We start from the raw sequence: 13,714 nt of genomic DNA, 5'->3' as shown, positions 1-13,714 counted from the left end.
ATTATTTGTGACTTGACAAAGCAGCATTTGTGTTTTATTGCTGGTTGTGCTGAACTTATCTGGCAAGGCTCTGTTCCTTTCAATAGAATGCCATGCTGAAGGGCACAGTTACTTGAGAACAGTAAATTGATGGCCTGTTGTACCATTGCTAATGTAACCAGTGATGAAGAACAAACATTTTCAGGGACGCTGGTACGCTTTCAAACGAAATAACATAGAAAAAGAAACAGCAGCTACAGAAGAAAATTTGAAAGGAGAGCTAGTGATAATGTACTGGACAAGAATTATGCAAAAACAAAAATATGGAGCTTTAAAAAATTTTTCATAGGATTACTACTGTACTTGTTTACAAGATATTAACACGCATCTTTCTTGTGTACTGTCATCATGATCATTACAGAAATACTGTAGAAATTTTATTAAATTCAGGATGAATTTATTAAAGTGAAATTTTCCAGTGCTGAGGTTTGGCAGGCAAGATCGTAAGGATGTTTTTCATTTATTTACAAATCATATTACAAAGCTGAGGAAGTGCCAAATATGTAATATCACTAAAGCAAACAAAATTATCTCATTGTAATTCCCCCAAATAACATGAAGTTATTGTACATCAGGCACACAAAAACATTTCATTTTTACTGTGTCTTGCCATAACATAACTACTGTTCTGTTGAATTAACATTTTTTTAAAGAACTTCCCAAGCTAAAGAACATTTTACAATGTTTGCAATTTTAAATGAAGCAATACATTTTATGAACACTGGTTTCTGATTGCAGTTACTTTGTACAAAATGTCAGATTTGGAAACTTAAAATGTATATTTATTTATTTGATTATTACAGTCGTTAGGCATAGCAAGTCTAAAGTTGTTCCTCTCTGAATAAGAAATCATTAACCTGGTTGGATTCTCTTTGGTATAGGACCTCAAAGTCCAGAAGGACAAATAGCTTTCTCAGTTTATGTTCACATCTGTATGATAGTGTTTCACTGCATACAGCCCCATCCCCCCAAAGCACTGCAGTTCATTGATTTGCAGCGCATTGTCATTTTGTAGACTTTTATATACCAGTAAAAATAACTTTACAAATGGAGAAAATAATAAAGCATATAAAATATATTCTAAAACACCTGCATACAAGCATACAACTGCTTAATATGACAGAGATGCAGACATTATATTATTTTGATCATGTTGCATAGCTGGTATATTTTTGCAATTAGTGTCACAAATGTTGTACATGAACAGCAACGATTATAGTAAAGAGCATCTTGAGTTAATACTGATTTTAACAAGTTTGCTGCTTTCATTTAATTTTTTAATGATAATTAAATTTGTATTTTATTGACAGCAGGATTTGAAATGTAGCTTTTCAATCCTGGCTGATAAGGGCTAAAAATAAACCAAGCATTTTCCCATTAATTACATTCTCTGAACATAGCTAACATGAATCATCTTCTTAATTTTTGGAAATGATGCAATTCTACAATTGACATAGAAGATAAATGTTATTTTTTTTAATGGAGTAACTTAGGTAAAGCTACTTTTAATTTTCTTTAATAGTTTCTGTGCTACTCGAAAAACAACTTGTTTCTGGCCCAATGCTATCTAAACAAAAGCAACTTCCAAAGCAGTTTAATTTAGAAAAAACACCCTTTTAATCAGGTTACTTTTGGCTAACTTCCCAAAAGCAGACTGAAGTGCACTGCTTGTTGTTTTCAACAGCTTACACTAAGCCTGCACCATGGAAATAATCTACTTTTAAACCCTGAAAAACAAATCAACTGTGTTAAGGACATAAGTCCCTGCCATTATACAGTGATTAGGATGAACATTTTTGTACACTCGCCTGTTATCCAGTTAGATTTATAACAGATGGGAGAATGGTGGAAAAGACGTAACATGGGTTCAGCAACAAATCTTTCATTAGTTTAACAAACAGCTGATTACATTGTTAATTGTTCAATGCATTCTTTTGTGTTTCTGAATATTACAGAAACTTAAAAAACTCTGTATTATTGAATAGAATGAAGTAACTGGAGTAATTGTTTTATTCATACATGTACACAGACTTGATTATTCCTATCTATGCCATTAAACATAGCTTTAGGATTACAACCCCTCCTTCTAAATTATTTTTTAATGAATGAGTAAAATAAAATGAAATTATGTTGTTCAATTCTCAGTGTAATTATTATATGAAAAATGTATAATGTGTACATCATTTTTTGAACTTCAGCAATACTGCTTTTCAAGTTTAGAATTACAGTAAAATGGGAAAAACTGACATCATTCTACTTAAATGCAGCCTTTTAATTGACAGTATAACTCAATCTTTTTCAAGAGTAAGCTGATAAAATATTTAAATGTCTTCTGTTTTCATGTCTTACACTTCCTTGAGAGGATGTACTTTTTACATATATATTTGGTTTTCGATGATTGCTAACTGTACTGCACAGAGCTACTCCAAAACATTGTACACTAATAATTTCAGATGCATTTGCACATACAGGCAGCTTTAATTAAAAAGAAGACAAGAGGAAAATGAGGGAAAAATGAATTTTGTATAAACTTAGCTGGCAACCACAGTGGACCAGTGGTGGGTGCTCTTGAATGGTGAAGGATTATGAACTGTAATATGTCCAGACCATATTATAGCGACCATGTCCTATCCTGCCTTAGGATTACTATTGCGGAGACTATTTGGATTTAAAGATTTATTGCTCATGTGCTTAGTGCATAATCTAAAGGCAAGAAATGTCATGTTTACATTTTTTTCAAGTTTCTCTTAAAGAACTCCACTCATACTAAATTGTTGAAATTGTATGTACATTTTCTGTTGCTATAATTATTCTTTTTATGATCTGGAATTGATTCTGTCACATATTGCTACAAATAATATATCACTGATTGCAGATGTCAGTTTCAGAGATGATGAAATGCATTGAACCAGGAGCTTTGTCTTTATACAACTAAAAATATATTGTAATGTGTTCAAAACATATTATATAACTCATGACATAGTTTTGAATGAAACAAAAAGATGTGATTGGAATGAGTATCTTACAGGATCTTAGATAAGTAAGTCAGGAAAAGAATATGTTATCTTTTTCAATCTGATTACTATTAATTAAAAGTGACACCAAGCTTTCTTTTAAAACGCTCTGAGCCATTTCAGCATAATATGCTGACAATGAGTAACATATCTTCAAAAGGCTATGGATAGTCTTTATTGCAGTATGAAGTAAATGATTCAAAATAACTGTTATGTTTCCTATCCAAAAGGTAAAATCTGATTTTTATAAATCATGTAGCACAAAGATACTATTCCTGTATGAATAACCTATTTTTAATTTTAAAAATCCTACTATCTCCATCACAAACAGAGGGAGTAATCAAGAGCTTCTCCATTTTGCGGTTGTAAAAAAAAATCAGTCTAGAAAATGAGACAAAATGGAGGAAAGGGATACAATGGACCAGAAGCAGATACCAATAGATGGAAGGTGATGACGGATGCAGGGATTGGGGGATGGGGGAAGGGTGGTGGGGGGAGGTGGATTACTGAATTGATGTAGCAGGAGGTAATCAGAAGAGAAGCCGTACAACTAGTTAGCAAAGGTACAATCCATTTTTGAATAATTGATCTCCTGACTACTGCTATCAAATACTTGTGCATGCACATACCGATACCAAAAGTAATGTTTGAGGACTGAAGAAAATCATAAGGAAAAGGGAATAATTTTGTGAGCTATGTTAAAACAGTCAAAGAAAGTCAAAGCACGTGTCCGCAGTTGGTAACTAAAAGAATTATTCTGAATAGTGGAAGTTTGGTTTTGAGAATGCCCTATCTTAGCACAATATCCACAGAAGGCAGCAAATTATTTAATTTTTGTATAATCAAGAGTACAAGATGTTACGCACAGTGTTTCTACCACACATATTGACTGTAGAGAAATGTTGTTACATTCAATAGTTCAGAAGCAACAGAAAAGCTGGTTGGAATCAAACATATACAAGAGAACAGCTATACCATAACTGATTATGTAAGTCATGCAGCTGGAGCTTCATATTTATTTGCATGCATCAGAACATTAGACTGTATGTTAATAAACCTGAAGTGGTGGGAGGGAACATCATGTTAGAAAGAGTATTTTTACTTGTATCTTGAAAGCAACAGAACTTGTTCTGTACCATAAATGTTATCATTCTGCAGTCAGATATGTGAAGAAAATGTTAATCTGCAGATATTCGTGACAAACTGATAGTGTAATGATATTTGTAACTAGGTAAAATCTTAAACACCAGAGGAGCTGAGAAATTAGCCACTCCCAAGGGTTAAATGACAGAAGAGATTATCTGAATAAAGTTACATAAACCGGTATAGATGTTTCACTGCAGCAATATGTTACATTTTCAACTTCCAATTACAATTGATTCCTACTTAATTGAGTAACTGTTTGATATAATAGTGATAGTTGCTTATCATGATTACTATTCATGAGCAGTGCAGATAATCTTCTTGAAAGACGTCTGTGCAATAGGAGCATTAAAACATAAAATGTCAGAAATGAATGTGCCTTTGTCCCAAATGTTAATACCTATTATCCTCTTGGCTGCTGACTGGCCTGTTGTTCATTTCCAGAATTTCTGCTTTTAATAAATGTAATATTTAAAGCCATTTCTATTTTTCCTATAAATTTCTTTCGGAATTGCTTTAGGAATGTCCATCAGATATTAGAAACGACCATATATTGGATGTAATCAGAACATCTCACTTCTTAATACTTCAGAAATGTTTCCATCTCAGAAACTGTGCTGTTTAATAATTAATAATTGACTCTTAGTTGTATTCAGTGCTTTGGTCATTTCAGGTCCTTAATCATGCATCTTGATTTGTACCTAGTCAGAATACTGGCACTACCTCTCCTAATATATCATTTACATTCATCTCGCTGAACAGATTTGCATTAATGAATGGCCTGAATTCAGTAATCAGTAACAAAGAGCAGAGACTACACTGATCTAACAGAGAGGATCTCCTCCTAATATACAGAAACAGGTCACCAAAACAATTGTCCTGAAATTAAAATTTACTCAGAGGGCAAACACATTTCTCTCCCTGGTTTGAAGTGAGCATCTAACAATCACCTCATAACCCCAGTATTGACAGAATGAAAACATCAATCCAAATAAGCTTCAAGCTATGCTATTAATGCATAGTTTCAAATGACTTAAGAATGGGGAAAAAGCACAAGCTCAACTCTAAAATAATTATTCAGGCACAGTGCCTTTCATTGAAAACCAAATACACAATTCACTGAGCAAACAGAAAATCACAAGCTCGTCACAAATAAAATGTCATAGAACCAACCAGTCCAGGAGCTTGACAGTTCATCTAAGAGCAGCAGAAATGAGAGTCTGATGGTTAGCATGAATGACAGCAACGGGGGCTCTCCAATCACACAGAATGGAGTGGGCCTGTTGTGACTTTCCTTTACATGGGGTTAGGCAGGCTGACTTGGGGCATTGTGATGTCAGTCCGAGAAAAGATTCCTGCATCCCACCCCACGCACCCAGAATCCACCCACCCCCACCCCTCCCCTGTTCTCCCACAGCCTGACCCCAGCAGTCAGGTTTCAACATCATCTTTCAACTTGACACAATAATTTGCACCTGCAGAAACTAGAGTACACACCGGAAGCTAAAGATAGAGATTAATGATGCTTCCTTTGTTTACTGCTAGCAGAGCTGCTTCTAAAATATTTTTGATTTCTAAATAATCCTCAAATAATTTATTTGGTACATAAATTGTAGTTCCATGTTCACGAATGACAAATAAGAGACCAAATAAATAAAGGTTCTCTTAATGCAGAATTACTGCGCTCTGCAACAGCCAGTGTCTCAGGAAAAGTTAAATCTCCCCAAACATTCATTGCATGTTTTTGTGAGTTTATCCGTTAGGCTGTCAGTTCTGGCCCTTATTTCATACACAACAGTAAACAGGAAAACCCAGCTCCATTTACAATAACTGAAAATATTTCTTATTCGTGATATCAGCATATATCTTGTTGCCAAAAAGAGGCTATGGAACAAGGCTTGAGCACTTTTATTAGACTGTGTAGGCTTTGGGGAAATTGTTTTTCATCATGAGAGGTTTGCTAAAATGAGAGTTTCTTAAAATGAACGGCTTGTACTTAGAATCTGTCATAACATGTTTGTTGTAAGAGGGTTTATTATTGGGAGAGATTTTTAATCACTGTTTGCTATAATGAGAGGTTTACAATGAGAGCTTGCTTTCATATGAGTTCATTCCATTTTAGGACAATTAAAGTAAGATCATTCCTTCAAACAAAATGCTTTCAATGTACTGGTTATAGCAATAGGTTTGTAAAAAGAAGAAAAATGAAATTAGATTTCCCACATGACAGTTACAAGTGATACAGCCAGCAACAAGAGGCCAGTCAGCTTAACCTGGGAGTTACCATTGACAAAAAACTCAGCTGGACTCACCACATAAACAAAGCGGCTACAAGAGCAGGTCAGAGGCTACAAGTCCTTCAGCAAGTAACTCACCTCCTGACTCTCCAGAGCCTGTCCACCTTCTACAAGGCACAAGTCAGGAGTGTGATGGAATGCTTCCCACTTGCCCTGGATGGGTGCAGCTCCAACAACACTCAAACAATAATCCCCATTGATGGACTCTCACTGCTGGGTCTCCACAAGAATCTGGTCTCAATGTCTGGAACTAATTTGGAAAATGCACCAAATTGCTCCCAATAACAGGAACGGCCTTGCTTGGCTTCTCATGTGATTCTCCCAGATTTCTCAGGTTAGAGGGTATAGAATAAAAGGGGACCTGAGGGGCAACGTTTTTACACAGAGGGTGGTACGGATAGGGAATGAGCTGCCGGGGAAGTGATTGAGGTGTGTACATTAACAACATTTAAAAGGCATTTGAACAAATACATGGATAGGAAAGGTTTAGAAAAGTGCAGGGAAATGGGGTTAGTGTGGATGGACATTTTGGTTGGCATGGACCAGTTTGGGCCAAAGGGCCTGTCTCTGCACTTTAGGACTCTGTGACTGTATTTCTCGGCACAGTCCACGTTGTTTGGGACCTGCTGAGATGCCGCCTGGATAGCCCAAATCCTGGAGAGTCAGGAGGATAGTGATAGACATCAAGAGGAAATGACTAGGCTAGTGAAATGGGTGGACATGTAACAGATGACATTTAATGAAGACAAGTGTGAAATGATACAATGTGATAGGAAGAATGAGGAGAGGAAACATACAGTAAAGGAGAAGAGGCTGGGGAAAGGGATCTGATTGGAGTATCTAAAATTATGACAGGCAAAAACAGAGTAGGTCGTGAGACTCTTTTCCCCACGGCAGAGAACTCGAAGACCAGAAGGCACAGGTTTAAGGTGAAGAGTCAGTGGTTTAGAAGGATCTGAGGGAAAATCTTATTTACCCAGAGGGTAGTAGAAATATGGAACGTGCTGCCTGAGAAGGTGGTGAAGGCAAATATTCTCACAACATTTAAGGATCATCTGGATGAGGACTTACAATGCCAGGATGTCTCAGGCTATAAACCAAGTGCAGGTAAATAGGATTAGTGCATTTTGATGATGGTTGGTTGGCATAGACATGGTGGGCCAAAGAGCCTGTTTCTATGCTATATGACTCTATGATTCTGAAGGATGAGATTCTAAAGAGGGGTGCAGAAATGGAGAGATATTGAGTAAGTGTACACAAATCACTGAAGGTGACATCGACTTTAAAAGGCATCCAGGTTACTGGGCTTTACAAAGAGTACAACCAATGGCAAAGAAAACATATCAAACTTTATAAAAGACAAGTCAACTTCAACTGACGTACTGGGTTGGATTTTTGGAATAGCAGGAGACTAGGCTTTGCAGAATCATGTGGAAGGTGAAACTCAGAGTCCTGCGGGTGGAAAAATGACTCATCAGTATTTTTGGGAGAATTACCCAACATTACGGATCACCTGCACCAAGCTTGAATCCTACTTTGTTGGATCTAATGTAGCCTCCTGATTAAGTGAAGCTGACATGAGTTTTCGGTGCCGTTAAGAACCTGCCCATTGGAGGCTGGTGACATTGATGTGGCTTACCTAACTCTCTCTGAATCATTTTAATGTGATGGAGAGTGAGTCACAAGGCGCTGGATCATTTTCAGAGAAGTAGTTCTGTTAGAACTTAAAAAGACCTTGTAGACATTTTATAATCAGTTATAACATGTTTTTGGCATAAATAATGCCTTCTGACCCAGAGATGGGGATACTACCACTGCACCAGAAGAGGGGTACAGTCTGAGGTAGGAAGTCCATGAGCCAAATTTATTGGTTCCCAGAATTAAAGAAGGTGTGCACAGCTGGGAGAGAAAGAGCCCATGCATCAAAGTGGCATCAATATCTGTGTCCCTAAGGGACGATGCTATAGAGGCTGCCTTAAAGGGAAGTGAGTAATGATGACACCCTGGGAATCATTCTCTTCATATTCTGTCCTCCTTAAGTGCTGGACGCAATCAGCCCTGCAGTGAAGTTGATGCTGTATGCCAGTCTGGAGCAGCCACACACAGACTGACCACATTTTAAATACAGCAGCGTTGTGGATCAGGTGGGCTTCCTGAACTCAGAAATGCACCCATCATCCACTCTGGCTGTAAGCCCACGTCACACAGATTAATTAGCTTGCAGTTTCACGGTTGGATTCAGGCAGCCTCATCCTTCACATGCCACATTCCTGGCTATTTCATTATCCGCCCACTGGCAGAGGCAGCAATGATAGAAGAAAATTCAGGTTCCTCTGCTGAAACATTTTCCCACTTTCTTTAGGGACTCTTAAGGGCTTTTCACCACAGCCCGTGGGGACTTTCCACATGCAGTCTTCTGCTGGTAATTGTGCAGGTCAGGCTCGACAATATCTTCACAAGAGCAGTTGCAGAGCTAGGAGCAGGAGAAGGCCATTCAGCCCTCGAGTCTGCTTCGCCATTTAATATGATCTCGGCTGATCTCATCTCAGCCTCAACTCCACTTCCCTGCCCACTCTACAAAAGCCTTCGACTCATTTCTAATTAAAAACCTGTCAATCTCCTCCTTACATTTCCTTAATGTCTCCCACCACACGCTGTGAGAGTGATTTCCACAGATTCATGACCCTCAGTGAGAAGTAATTTCTCCGCATCTCTGTTTTAAAACATCCATCCCTTATCCTAAATTGATGACCTTTTGATCTAGGTTGCCTCACGTGAGGAAACATCCTCTCTACGTTGACTTTGTCAATCCCCTTTAGCATCTTATAGACCTCAATTAGATCTGCTCTCATTATTCTAAACTCCAGCGAGCATGGGCTTAAACTGCTTAATCTCTCCTCAAAAGACAAACCCCTCATCTCTGGGATCAATCTGGTGAACTTCCTCGGAGCTGCCTACAATATATTAGAGTTGATCTTTCTCTGTATCTTCTCTGTAGCTGTCATATTATATTCTAATTCTGTTCTGTTACCCTGATGTACTTATGTAAGGTATGATTTGCCTAGATAGTACAAAAAAACAATACTTTTCATTGTATCTCTGTATATGTGGCAATAATAAATCAAATCAAATCAATAAAACTACATCCCTCCTCAGTAAGGACATGCTGCTGCTGGGACTTTGTGCCATTTGCACAACAGGTGCCCACTTTAAACCCAACTGAACAGCACAATATTACAAACAAGTAACTGCCCATTATAGTCTACTGCTTCACAATCTTTGTGAATGACTTGTCAACAATAGGGAAGATGGCACCCTGGGGAAAGAGAACTGGAGAAACTGGTGGAAGGGGTGCGAGGGGATGATGGAGACTTTCAAAGCATCCATTAACAGTTCCTCCTTCCACTTTCATCTCACATCCCCAGGACCTGATCAAATGTATCCCACGACATTGTGGGAAGCAAGGGAAGAAATTGCAGGGCACCTCGCTGAGTTATTTGGACCATCGATGGCCACAGGTGAGGTGCTGGAAGACTGGAGAGTGGCTAATGTTGTGCCTTTATTTAAGAAAGGCTGCGAGAAAAAGCCAGGGAGCTATAGCTCAGTGAGCCTGAGCTGGGATAAGTTAACATAGAACATAGAACATAGAACAATACAGCGCAGTACAGGCCCTTTGGCCCTCGATGTTGCGCCGATCCAAGCCCACCTAACCTATACTAACCCACTATCCTCCATATACCTATCCAATGCCCGCTTAAATGCCCATAAAGAGGGAGAGTCCACCACTGCTACTGGCAGGGCATTCCATGAACTTACAACTCGCTGAGTGAAGAACCTACCCCTAACTTCAGTCCTATATCTACCCCTCCTTAATTTAAAGCTATGCCCCCCCCTTGTAATACCCGACTCCATACACGGGAAAAGGTTCACACTGTCAACCCTATATAACCCCCTAATCATCTTGTACACCTCAATCAAGTCACCCCTAAACCTTCTTTTCTCTAATGAAAACAGCCCCAAGTGTCTCAGTCTATCCTCATACGATCTTCCTTCCATACCAGGCAACATCCTGGTAAACCTCCTCTGCACCCGTTCCAGTGCCTCCACATCCTTCCTATAGTATGGCAACCAAAACTGCACACAATATTCCAGATGCAGCCGCACCAGAGTCTTATACAACTGCATCATGACCTCAGGACTCCCGAACTCAATTCCTCTACCAATAAAAGCCAGTACGCCATATGCCTTCCTCACCGCACTATTTACCTGGGTGGCAACTTTCAGAGATCTGTGTACATGGACACCAAGATCCCTCTGCTCATCCACACTACCAAGTATCCGACCATTAGCCCAGTACCCCATCTTTTTGTTATTCTTCCCAAAGTGAATCACCTCGCACTTAGCTACATTGAATTCCATCTGCCACCTTTCTGCCCAGCTCTGCAGCTTCTCTATATCCTGCTGTAACCTGCCACATCCTTCCTCACTGTCAACAACTCCTCCGACTTTCGTATCATCCGCAAACTTGCTCACCCAACCTTCTAACCCCTCTTCCAGGTCATTTATAAAAATGACAAACAGCAATGGTCCCAAAACAGATCCTTGCGGAACACCGCTAGTGACGGCACTCCATGAAGAAACTTTGCCATCAACTACTACCCTCTGTCTTCTTCCATCCAGCCAATTCCTAATCCAAACCTCCAACTCACCCTCAATGAACATGGAAGGTGTTCAGAGTTAAAGCTCAGGCTACATGGTCACTGGGTTTACTCTTTTGACCAAATCCTACAACCTTTGCAATTTTACCACAAAAGTTCTTTGCATTGTCTATTTCGTAACCTGCTCAAGTCCCAGCTCTGTGTCTGTGCACCACCCACTCTGAAAACAAGCCAGGCCATTATGTCCTCACTGACCCGAGGACACAAAGCAGTGGAGCAAAGGTTTACCAAACGGATTCCTGGAGGGACAACGGCCACGAGGAGAGATTGGATCAATTAGGACTATATTCATGGAGTTTAGGGGAATGAGGGAGGATTGCACAACACAAAATTCCAAAGGACGAGACAGAGATTAATACAAGAAGGACGTTCCCAATGACCAGGAAGCCCACAACCAAAGTCACAGTCTGAGGATACAGGGCAGGCCATTTCGGACTGAGATGAGGAGAAATGTCTTCGCCCAGAGAGTGGGGAGCCTGTGGGATTCTCTTCCACAAAGTGGTCAAGGCTGAAACATTGAACATTCTCAAGGAGTGAGATACAGCTCATAGGGCTAAAAGGGATCAAAGGATAGAGGGAGAAAGTGGGAACAGGGGACTAAATTGGATGATCAGCCGACTGCGATGCCTACTGCCTACTCGTGTAAAATCTGCTTCCCTCCCATCCACCCTCACTAAAACCCACATTGCACCAATCACCCCCACATCCCTTTCCTGAGTTATCCCCTTCAAGACCTCCCTCCACCCAACTGGTCTGTCAAACAAGAACAAACAGACCCTGGAATTAAATACTCAAATCACATTCAGAGGAGCAGCTAATATTCAAATTAGCAGACTTTGCAAAACCAAAAAGCACCCTGAACCACTTTTTAAGCAAACACTTATAACAAAATTAAAACAAAGAAAATCCCGAGGGTTGAGCTGAGATGAGATTCCAAGCTCTGAAGAATGGAGGTAAATTTACCAGAGATAGACGTTCCTTTTCTGCTAATTTGAAGCATAAAATGATTTGGCAAAAATAACTGCCAACAGTATTTTCTGATTTGCTGTTCTCATGTGCCTGTTTCAAAGACAGCACATGACCCGCTCCCCAATAGCATTCTTGACCTTTCACCTTGCAAAGGGACACACAATGGGCCTGTAGCAGCAGCAATTCTGGGACAACTGAGTGGGGTTGGTCACAATGACAACGGGCGACTGCTCTCAGGACGGACAATGACTGCTTCAAGTGGCTTGTCGTCAAAGCAGTGGACAACTATTCAAATGGGCTACAATAGCGATTATCCCCAAGCTGTCTGAAATGGACCAGGTTCAACAGCAGATAATTATCCTTAGTTAAAGCAAAAGGGAAATTTGAAACGGGTTTTGGAATTTCAACATTTTCCGAATCTCAAAAAAACACAGCAAACGTACAGAACTAGTCGAACCAAACTACAGCGGATGACAGAAGTTGGAAACAAAATGCTGGAGAGACAGGTTTGGCAGCGTCTGTGGACAGAGAAACAGAATTAACGGTTTGAATCTGATACAACTTCTTCAGAACTGTTCAGCCATTTGATCCATATGTCCTTATATGCTACGATCTGCCTGTTCTGCTTGCAAAATAGAACTTTTCTCTGTACTCAGGTACATGTGACAGCAATAAATCAAATTAAATCACAAACTTTTGAACAGAAAGTTCTGAACCAAAGTCATATTCACCTCAGAATGCTAACTTGACTTTTCTCTGCAAAGACACTGCCAGACCTACACCACGGCATGTATTCAGTTACAGAGCATTCAGCCCACAGCCCATTCCCTCTAGAACACACTGGTCCACTCCTTCACTTCCCACACCCCCCGCCCCCCTTCCCCTGCAGCCACTGGGGGTGTAGCACCTGCCCATTTCCCTCCTCTGTATCCAAGGGCCCAAACACACCTTCCAGATGAAGCAGCACTTCACACAATCTAGTCTACTGCATTCACTGCTCACAGTGTTCTCTCCTCTACACTGGGGAATCAAAGTGCAGACTGTGTGGCTATTTTGCAGAACGCCTATCTTCTATCTGGAAAAATGACCCGGAGCTGTCTCATATCTGCCACTTTAAAAGCCCACCCTGTTCCCTGTCTCAGACTTGCTGTAGTGCTCCAGCAAAGCTCAGTGTCTAACTTTCTGTTTGGGGGCCCTGTGGCCTTCTGGACTCAACATCAAGTTCAACAATTTTATGGCATCAACGTTTTCTCCCAGGTTCTTCACCCCAACAGCCACACACCATGGCCTTGTTGTGACATAACCCCACTGTCAGCTGCTGATGCCCCCCATTGAGCAGCTGCTCATTCCCCCCCAGTCTGACCTTCACTGATTCCCCTTCGTCTGTCCAATTACCGATCTCCCTCCCTCAACCCATCATCTACCCCACCCCCTACCCCAGCCCATCTTCAACATATCAACCAATCTCTTCAGACAATCAGTTGTGAAGAGGGGTCACTGGACCCAAAAGATTGACCCTGCTTTCTCTCCAGAT

The sequence above is a fragment of the Chiloscyllium plagiosum genome, chromosome 4 (assembly GCF_004010195.1).
Source record: "Chiloscyllium plagiosum isolate BGI_BamShark_2017 chromosome 4, ASM401019v2, whole genome shotgun sequence".
Lineage (NCBI taxonomy): Eukaryota > Metazoa > Chordata > Chondrichthyes > Orectolobiformes > Hemiscylliidae > Chiloscyllium > Chiloscyllium plagiosum.
The sequence above is the reverse complement of the archived record's forward strand: the minus strand, read 5'-3'. Positions refer to the sequence as shown.